Consider the following 10,428-nt stretch of genomic DNA (forward strand, 5'->3'; position numbering starts at 1 on the left):
ATTTTTTGTTAATATAATTAATTATCTCAGTGATTTCCTATTGAGTTTCTGGGCAGCTAGGTATCACAAGGTATGATAGAGTACTGGATCTGGAGTCAGGAAGACCTGAGTTCAAATTCAGCCTCAGATGCTTACAAGCTATAGGTAAGTCACTAAACCCTTTTTGCCTCAGTTTCCTCATCTGTAAAATGAACTGGAGAGGGAAATATCAAACCACTCAAATATCTCTTCCAAGAAAACCCTAAATGGGGACACAAAGAATTGATATAACTGAAATGACTGAACAACAAGATTTATGACTATAAATCAAATTAGAGTTGAACTGAGGAACATACAGGGACAGTAAGGAGAGGTTAGTTCACAGAACAGTTCCAAAAAGACTTCAAAGAGTAGATATGTTCTGAGCTTGAGTATTTGTTAACTTTTGTGAATAGACTTGTTGAAGGAAAAACATTTGACTGCCATTGGCTTATAAATCTTACTTCATATTGGTAAAGAGAGATGATTGGCAAAATCTTCAGTCTTCACTGAATGAGAAAGAGTTATCAATCAACAATAGCAACTGCCAGCCAAGAGAGAACAGAGTTGTCTCTGGCCCTTAACATAGATCCTTTACTGAATCCTATCAACTGGAAACCAAGAAAGTAGGCTGAAAGAACTGTTTCTCTCCTTTATAAGGAAGAGACATATTAAACAGCATCTTCCATTCCTCCTGCTCCAGCCCCTAATGGATGATGAAGAGTTGTCTTTTGAATTAGAGAGAAATACTCACTGTGGTTGAGGTTGGATAGGGTTTTAGGTGACCTTAAGGCTATTTGGATAGTAGAAATCAAGTTAAAGCTGAGATGTAATGCTATTTGAGATCAGCTTAATTGTGAGGCCTTGTGGAAAGCACCAACGTCTAATGTGGGATAGTCCAACAAAAGGCAGTGTGATTGCATAGTAATAAATAATCATCTGTGTGGCATCTAAAGTATGATTCGGTCCATTATCTGAGTGCCCTGGCCATATATATTTTGCATAAATGCATATCCAAATATAGAACAAGTTTTCTCACTGAAGGAATGCATGTATTAGGAGAGTAAGCTCAAAGTTCAACCTTGTCATTTATAACTAAGATATTTCACTAAATGTATATACTCTAGTGAACAAATAAAAGTACATGCCTTGATTAAACTTATGAACGATTCATTGGAGGTCATTCTGACTAAAAATGTACCTAAAACTTGAGGGGGCTTCCTAGGAATTCACAGTCAAAGTGAACCTTTGATGCTGCATTTTAATCTTTTGAGAAGCCTTCTTTTGTTTTGTTTTACTTTTAGAAATATTAATTCATGAAGGAGAAGGTGTGGCACAATGGAAGTGACTCTATATATCAAGTATAGTACTGTTAATAAACTAGATAATTGATGATTTCCACCTTGTTTTTCTGGAGTTCTCTGGAGTTCTACTTCAACTTAGTTTTAAACCTTTGTGTTAACACTTCATATTTTAAATGAATTTGTTACAAACACATTTTTATCTTTTTCTTTCAGATCCATTCGGCTATCTTCCTCCATTTTATCAGCAAGTTAACTTCATTCATTTTCATGGTTTTGATTATTAAATTGGCTTTTCCCTCCATCATACTTAATTGTAATGTTCTTCCCCCAACTCTTTGCCTTACTACCTTACCTTGCTGTTGTTTTATAAGGCTTTATAATATATCAGGAATGTTCCCCATATCTTTTGCTTGCTTCAATTTTAATTATTATACATCTGGTATGTCTTTGGTTTCAAGGCAGTGAGATGTGGGTGTTAAGTTGAAAACCACTATTCAGCCATCTTGCTGGCTAAATGTTCCTGACAAATACATTTTTATCAGGCATTTTTATTTGTAGCACTGCATCTGTGGCCAAGAGCCCAGAAGCTAAGTTCCAGAATTCCCATCGATCAGTCAATCAATCAGCATTTATTAAGCACTCACCACATACCAGGCATTATGCCAAATTCCCTTCTCAGACTTCATGATTGTAACCAGTTGTTTACTTCCCAAATCTTTTTCTTGTAAAGTACAGTTATAGCAGTGATGAAAACACTATCTATTCCCCTAACGTCTTCAGTTTCTTCCTTGAAACCTCCTTATTCATAGCAGTGCTTTCTAGATTACTATTTGTAATACATTTGCATTGTAGATTGCATGAGCCCATAGAATTGGGAAGTAATCATTAGGATTGACAAGTTTGGGGAGGCTTTTCAAATCTTGGATGCCTCACAAGGAAATGAGAAGACCTTTCTATTTTGTTTTATAGGCAATAGGAGTTGGATCAAATGAGACCATATTTGTAAAGCAATTTGCAAACCTCAGACTACTATATAAATGCTAGCAATTATTCATAGGGAAATCACAGGAGATTTTTGAGTAGGGGAGTAGTGTGGGCATCCAAGATATTAATTGAATGACTATAATATGAAGGATGGGTGGGAAGCAGAAAAGACTGGAGTCAGGGTTAGCATTTAAAGGCTATTACATTAAGTGGAACAAGTGATAAGAGCTTGAATCAGGGTGGTGACCATTTCAGTTACCAAATGTTAAGAAACTATTTCATGCTTCTGGTTACATTTCAAACAAATTTACAAAAACATATAAATTTAAAATTTTAAAGCCAAATTTTTGGAATGTTTTAACAAAAATGTGATGAGTTTAATAAAATAATTTTAGATATTGTTTAAATGTTGTTTTTAGATTGTAAAATACTTAAATAGTTAAGTGCCAAATTATGTTAAGAAAGGAGAATGTGAAATGGTTTTGAAGCTTCTTATTCAGTAATATTTACAGCAGTCCTAATTATACAGAACACAGATCATGAACAATTGTGTCCTTCCTGTTAATCACTAAGTAAATTTCTTGCAAATTTGTTATATTTGGAGAAATTTATCAAAATATTATTTTAGCCCACCATCCTATTATTTATTAACATTGGGTATTAAAGGCCATTGTACAAGATTTTACTGTAAGTTTTCTACTGTTTCATTTCTTGTGGAGGGTCCCACCCCAGTTAAAAAAAAGTTTTAAGAACCACTGGATTAATATATGGGAAGCCTGTCAGTGAGCAGCTTATTCTTAGGCCAATATTCAAAATGATGTAGTTATAGGGATGAAATTTGGGGCTGGGGGCCCCCAAGATTGAAACAGTATAACTGCCTCTTTATTGTAGACTTCAAAGGAAGACTACATACAAATGCCTAAATTGTGATTTTAATGCTTTTCTGTTTACTTAAAACTAGTCTCCTACAAGGGAGGAGTAAAGCTAAAGGGATTTGAACTTTGACTCTTCATATGGTCTTAGAGCCAAATAGGCTATTTTTTCTCCACAATGTCAATATGGAGGAGAGAATGATATAGAAGTCAAACTATCTATTGTTTCTCCACATGGGCCACTGCACCAGAGCAAAGTCCTGTTTTTCCCCATCTCGAGATAGCCTTGCAGTATTGCTACTGAGCAAGACATCTGCTCTATTACCACTATTAAAATACCTTTGCCATGCCCAGGTCCATACCTAATTCAAGTATGAGACATGTTATAATGGTAGTATATCTCTGTGAGTGTGTACATTTGTAGACATACATGTGTATTCCCTAGAAAAAGAGACAGAGATAGAGAGCCTATCATTGTTTAAGTTCATACATACAATAAAACCTAACTTCAGGGCAGTTGAGTGGAATAGTGAACAGAGCACCAGCCCTGGAGTCAGGAGGACCTGAGTTCAAATTTAGCCTCAGACACTTAATAGCTCTGTGACCCTGGGCAAGTTACTTAACCCTTATTTCCTACAAGAACAAAAAAACCCCACCAAACTTAATGTGCATGCAAAGCAACTTTACTTTGCTCCATATAGGGAAAAAAAAATATGGCCTTATGAAGTATAAACTTTGAATGTTATCAACAACTCAGGTGACTAACTTTGCTTCTAATTTCTAGAAATTCTAGGTATAAAGCAACAATTCTTTTGAGAGACACGGTCTCTCAGTGTTCCTCTTATATAGGAATTTCTTTATTTGCTTTTTTTGTAGTTTCTGCAAAGGAAGGGAAGTGAAACTCCAATATATACGAGTAAACTATTACATTCCTATTGGGACCAGGAATAGGAATGCCTGATTTTATATGTGTTGTATACTTAAGTAGTTTTGTACTCCACACTCTAGCATAAAAGGGACTTCTGATCTTATTTTTTAGTTATTTAACAAAGAAGCCTAAATTCTTAGGATTCCTGAGGCTTACTCATTCATAATATGGATGAGGATGGAAACTGCCCAGCCAAAGTTTGGGTTGTAGTCTTGAAAAGCAAAGGTGGTTATTGGGAAGATCTTCTAAGGAAAATTAAATTATTATTTTTTTAAAATCCTATTACTAGTCAGTATTTCAACCAGTATGGTATTGCAGATACTGTGCTAATCACTAGGGCTACAAGGAAAGGCAAGAAACAAACAGTCCACTCTCTCAAGGAGTCTGGTCTAATGGGGATAGACAAGTGAACAATCACATATAAATAAAATATATTCAGTATAAATTGGTAATAATCCCAAGAGGGAAGTCATCAAAATTAAGAGGACTGAGGAAGACTTCTTACAGAATGTGAAACTTTAGGTGAGACTTGAAAGAACCAAGGGAAGCCAGGAGGCAGAAATGCAGATGGGCAGCATTAGAGCAAATGAAAATCTCTAGAGTTGGGAGGTGGAGGAACAGCAAAGCGTCTAGCATCACTAGATCATGGCGTATATGAAGAGGAGTAAGGTATGAGAGGACTACAAGGGAGAGTTAGGAAAAACTTTGAATGCCAGAAGATCTTATATTTGATCATCGAAGTGATAGGGAGCCAGTGGGGGTTTTTCAGTAGGGAGGTGACGTGGTCAGACCTGTTCTTTAGGAAGATTGCTTTAACAGTTTTCTCCTTCATTGGGCTCCACTGCAGGGGTTCTTTTCAGAGGCTTTCTTCATAAGGAATTTAATGTCTTTCCTGATATCCTCCCCTAACTATTTCTAGTTATATTTGAAATTATTTGCCTATGTGCATTTGACCTACAATTAGCATTTTTCTGTTAGTGTTCTTAAACACAATAGCTGCCCTCAGATGTTGTCTGAAAAGATCTTCTGTATAGATCTAATGTTTAACATTGTCCTTTTTCTCTTGTTCTTCAACTTTGCTCAGAATTCATATATTTTCTGGTCACAAATCATACCATTTCCTCATCACTGCTCTAGAATTATCCTTTCTCATCTTTCTCAGTTCATTTCTTCTTTTCTTATATATTTTCCTTACCTTTCCCCAAGTGCTCCCTATTGACTATCTCTCAGCCCTCACAAGACATTAGATATTGATTAGGTTGTTACATTTAAGCTTAAAGCATTAAAGCTTAAAACATTGGAATTTATGTGTGTATGTGTGTGTGTGTATGTGATATGGAGGGGAGGCATGTGATTGGGTGAATCTTGTGAAGTTGAAGCCTAAGACTGTGAGGAAGTTAAATCTCTGCTTAAATCACAATTATTTATTATGTGCCTTCTGTGACTCTAGCACTACTGTAGATGCTATGAAGTTGTTTGTTTTATAGGCGTGATGAAATACTTTGCCTTTCAAGAATTTATTGTACAGTTATAGAATTACTGGTTGCATAAAAGCAAACTGCTACCTTCAAGTTCCTCACCCTCATGATTCCCAGTCCCAGACCTCCCATATTTCAATTTATCTCTGCCTGTTCTTTCTGTTGTGCTCTCTGGGATTTTCATTCCGTAACTAACAAACTACTACATTTTAAACGTTGTCCTCTAATTCCTTCAATGTTCTGGTACTAAAAGAAACTTAATCTCCCCCTGACGACACTATATAACTGGTTGTCCTCTCTAACACTGTCTATACGCTCCATCTAATACCTCATTCCACACTGGTCTTGGCATAGCAATTAGAATTTTTTTTTACTGTTTACTCCTTGTCGCCACTTTCATATTCTCACCTTGATACTATTTCCCATGAAACTCTCCCCTTTTGAAGTTCACTCTATCAAAATCTATCATTCAAGTCAGATTGTGGAGGTTGTAACCTATCATCTTCTAGATCATTCTTCCTATTTTTCCAAGTAGTCTAGAACCGAGCTCATTGTATTCCTCTTTCTCAACTCTGGCTTTTATATGATGGTACTTAATTACACATGTTAATTCTACCTCAAAAACTCTAACCTCCTGTTATGAGAATAAATTTGTTGCCTTGATATAACTTACTCCTTTTTTGTAGTAGGTCATCATTTTGTGATGAAGTGTTTTGATGTTTGTTTTTCATAAATTATTATTCAATAGTTAAGATATGCATTTATGTGGTATATACATTGGTAAGCAAAATGTTTATGTTCAAAAACAACTGGTGAACATATGCGACCTCCAGATAGGACAGATCACCAATGAGAAAATTTGGCAAACAACTTCTTCATTAGTTTATTTCATTAAGAATCAACCAAATTAATTGGTAAACAAATTAGGTCACTAATAACCAATCAGAATTTTAATGTAATCAACCAGATCCCCTAGCTAGAACCATAAGGGATTCACTGGACACCTCCAGCCTCCAGTTTAGCCTTGGGTCACAACTGAAGCAGTTCTGGTATCTTCCACTCTGGAGACTCAGGCATAATCCAGATTCCCCTGAGTGCCATGTTGTATGGCTGAGATTTGCTGACTTGCCCAGCAACCACCTCAGAGGGAGTCACATGACTTCTGGCTGGGCAGTGAAAGAATCATGTCACTGAGTATCATTAGTATGAGACAGTTTGCTGGAAATCCCTGAGAAATTAGGTTAGTAGTTTGGTTTTTTTTGTGGGATTAATGTTTGTATTGCTTATAGAGATTATGAATTGATGTTTGCATGGATTTGATTAAAGTTTGATTGCTAGAATTGATAAATGTAATTTCTAGTTAGTGATTCCACTGTATTAATTAGTATAAGTAAGAGTAAATAAGTTTTTTTCATGAATTCTACATTATTCCTCCTAATTCCTCAGTTTTCTCAAATTTCATGGCCAACGCATCTTATCTACTTCAACCTCCAAAAGAGATGGTTACATTGTCAATTTTTCCACCTTCTCAAATCTATTTTTGTGGCCAGAAGCACTGACATCCCTCTATCTGATCATAACCTTCTGTTTATTCACTTTGACATATCCAAAATGAAGTTGCTGATAAGACATCTCAAGAGAGAGGTTGGACCATACCAATTAAACTACCAAAAAAAATTATAGAACAAAAAAAAAAGTAACAAAATTGATCTGGAAAACAAAAAGTCCAGAATATCAAGGGAATTAATGAAAAGAAATGCTAGGGAAAGTGGCCTAGTCATACCAGATTTTAAACTGTATTATAAAGCATCAGTCATCAAAATTACTTGGTACTGGCTGAAGAATAGAGTAGTGGATCAGTGGGATAGATTAGGTATACAAGACACAATAGTCAATGACTATAGTAATTTACTATTTGATAAACCGAAGACTCCAGCTTCTGGGATAAGAACTCACTATTTGACAAAAAACTGCTGGAAAAACTGGAAAAGAGTATGGCAGAAACTGGGCTTGGAACAATATCTTATACCATATGCCAAAATAAAGTCTAAATGGGTTCATGATCTAGATAGAAAGAATGATACTGTAAGCAATCTGGGAGAGCAAGGAATAGTTTACCTGTCAGATTTATGAAGAAGGGAAGAATTTATGACCAAACAAGAGATAGAAAGCATCACAAATGCAACATGGATAATTTTGATTACATTAAATTGAAAAGTTTTTGTACAAACAAGGCCAATGTCACCAAGATTAGGAGGGAAATGGAAAATTGGGAAAGAATTTTTACAACTAGCATCTCTGATAAAGGCCTCATTTCTAAAACATACAGAGAACTAAGTCAAATATATAAGAATACAAGTCATTCCCAATTGATAAATGGTCAAAGGATATGAACAGGCAGTTTTCAGAGGAAGAAATTAAAGATATCTATAAGCATATGAAAAAATGCTCTAAATCACTATGCAAATCAAAACAACTCTGAGATGCCACATCTCACTGGTCAGATTGGCTAAGATGACAAACCAGGAAAATGATAAATGCTGGAGAAGATGTGGGAAAATTGGAACACTAATGCATTGTTGGTGGAGTTATGAATTGATCCAACCATTCTGGAGAGCAGCTTGGAAAGAGCTATGCTCAAAGGGCTGTAACAATGTGCATACCCTTTGACCCAGCAATACCACTTCTAGACCTGTATCCCAAAGAGATCATAGAAGTGGGAGAAAGATCTGTATGTACAAAAATATTTATAGCAGCTCTTTTGTGGTGGCAAACAATGGGAAGTCAAGGGGATGCCCTTAGATTTGGGAATGGCTAAACAAGTTGTGGTATATGAATGTAATGGAATACCATTTTGCTATAAGAAATGAGGAGCAGGCAGGTCTGCACGGCGCAGGTGGGTAGGATCGTGGAGGAATTGCAGACGCTGGGGAATCGAGTATGAGGCTGCAGGGCTGTGAGAGCAGTCATGGCGACAACAGTGACAGGGGCGACAGCAGCGTGAGGGCTGGTCTTCTGGCAGCAGAGAGACATAGAGGCCACCTTCCCTCAGGACTGAGGTCGGGGCCACCTAGGCCCTTCCTTCTGGCCTGACCAGCCTGGTCCCAGCCCCGGCTACAGCTCCAGCTCCAGCATGGCTGGGATCATCAAGAAGCAGATCCTGAAGCACCTGTCCTGGTTTACTAAGAATTTGTCACCAGACAAAATCAACCTGAGTACTCTGAAAGGGGAGGTACAACTGACCAATCTGGAACTGGATGAAGAGGTTCTGCAGAATGCCTTAGAACTTCCCACATGGTTAGCTATCACTTGGGTCTTCTGCAACAAGGCCTCCATCAGGATCCAATGGACAAAGCTGAAGACACACCCAATCTGTCTGTGTCTGGATAAAGTAGAGATAGAGATGAGAACATGTGAAGATGGCCCCCCAGTGGACAGTCTCCTATTGCCATGGTTTCTGGACAGAATGAGTATGGCTTTGCTGAGAAGGTGGTGGAGGGAATGTTCATTATCGTTAATTCTATCACCATCAAGATTCACTCCAAGGCCTTTCATGCCTCTTTTGAGTTGTGGCAGCTCCAGGGCTACAGCATTAATCCTAATTGGCAGCAGAGTGACCTCTACCTCACCTGAATCACTGACTCCCATTGAGGAGAGGTTCTGACATTTAAGGAGATAACATGGCAGACTCTTCGGATCAAGACAGATGCCACTGACAATGGTGATTAGGACCCAGTCACTACTCCACTGAGGCTCATTACCAACCAGGGCAGGATCCAAATAGCCTTCAAAAGAAGAACCAAAGATTGCAATGTGATAGCCTCCGAGTTGATGTTCCTGCTGGATGACCTGCTATGGGTACTACTGACTGACAGCTCAAGGCTATGATGAAGTATGCAGAATCACTGAGTGAGGCCGTGGAGAAGTCATCCCAACAGAGAAAAAGCTTGGCACCTGAGCCCACACAAAGTACTTCACCTGCTGCTCCCAGTGCCCATCATTCTTGGAGCCAGACATTTGGTAGTGGTCAGAGCCATGTTAGCAACAACCATATCAGCCAGTACTTTGAGAATTTTGATGTGAAGGAATCATCTTATCATCTACTTATTTCACACTTGGATCTACACATTTGTGATGACAGCCAGTCCTGGGAACTAGGGGACTCAGCAAACAGAGTAATGGGTGGTGCCCTGCAACTTACTTTCCTGAAAATGGCCTTTGATTACTATCCTTTCCACTGGGCAGGAAGAATTGTGAGAAGAAATATTAAAACAAGATCCTATGGAAAGAAAAGCAGACTTAATCAAAACTTCATATAAGTGGGATAAATTCATTCATAAAATAGAAGAGGGTGCAGAAAAGACTAGAAAGCAAAATCCAACAATTTCTGTATGTAAGAAGCAAACAAAATATTAATGCTCAGAGTTAACGTGAGTGGTTAGAGTGGAATTTATTATATCCAATCTGAATCCAAAAAAGTATGGCAATCATCTCAAAAAAGATAAAATGGACGTGAATAAGAGAAAAAAGCAGATAAACTACATTATGCTTAAAGGCACCATATATTATGAAACAATATCAATGTTAACTATTCATGTATTAAATTACATAGCATCTAAATACTAAAAAGAAAAACCAATTGAATTACAAAAAGACCTAGAGAGTAAAACAGTAAGTGCTAGGGGAATTCCATTTACCCCTTTTAGACCCAAGAAAAATCTAACATAAAAATAAAAAATGAAAATCTGAACAGAAGATTACAAAATTTAGCTTTGATAGGTCTTAGTAATTATTGAAAATGATTTTTATGTATTTATGTATGTATTCAGCATTATACAACATGT

General features: G+C 37.1%; 1 pseudogene; it reads left to right on the forward strand.

The window, feature by feature from the left end:
* The first annotated feature begins 8,638 nt into the window (after positions 1 to 8,638).
* Positions 8,639 to 9,903, forward strand: LOC138141904 (bridge-like lipid transfer protein family member 3A pseudogene; annotated as a pseudogene).
* The last annotated feature ends 525 nt before the right edge of the window (positions 9,904 to 10,428 follow it).

Source organism: Petaurus breviceps, unplaced genomic scaffold (assembly GCF_028583685.1).
Source record: "Petaurus breviceps papuanus isolate PSGF00001 unplaced genomic scaffold, PetGlider_PUasm1.0 90504, whole genome shotgun sequence".
Taxonomy (NCBI): Eukaryota; Metazoa; Chordata; class Mammalia; order Diprotodontia; family Petauridae; genus Petaurus; species Petaurus breviceps.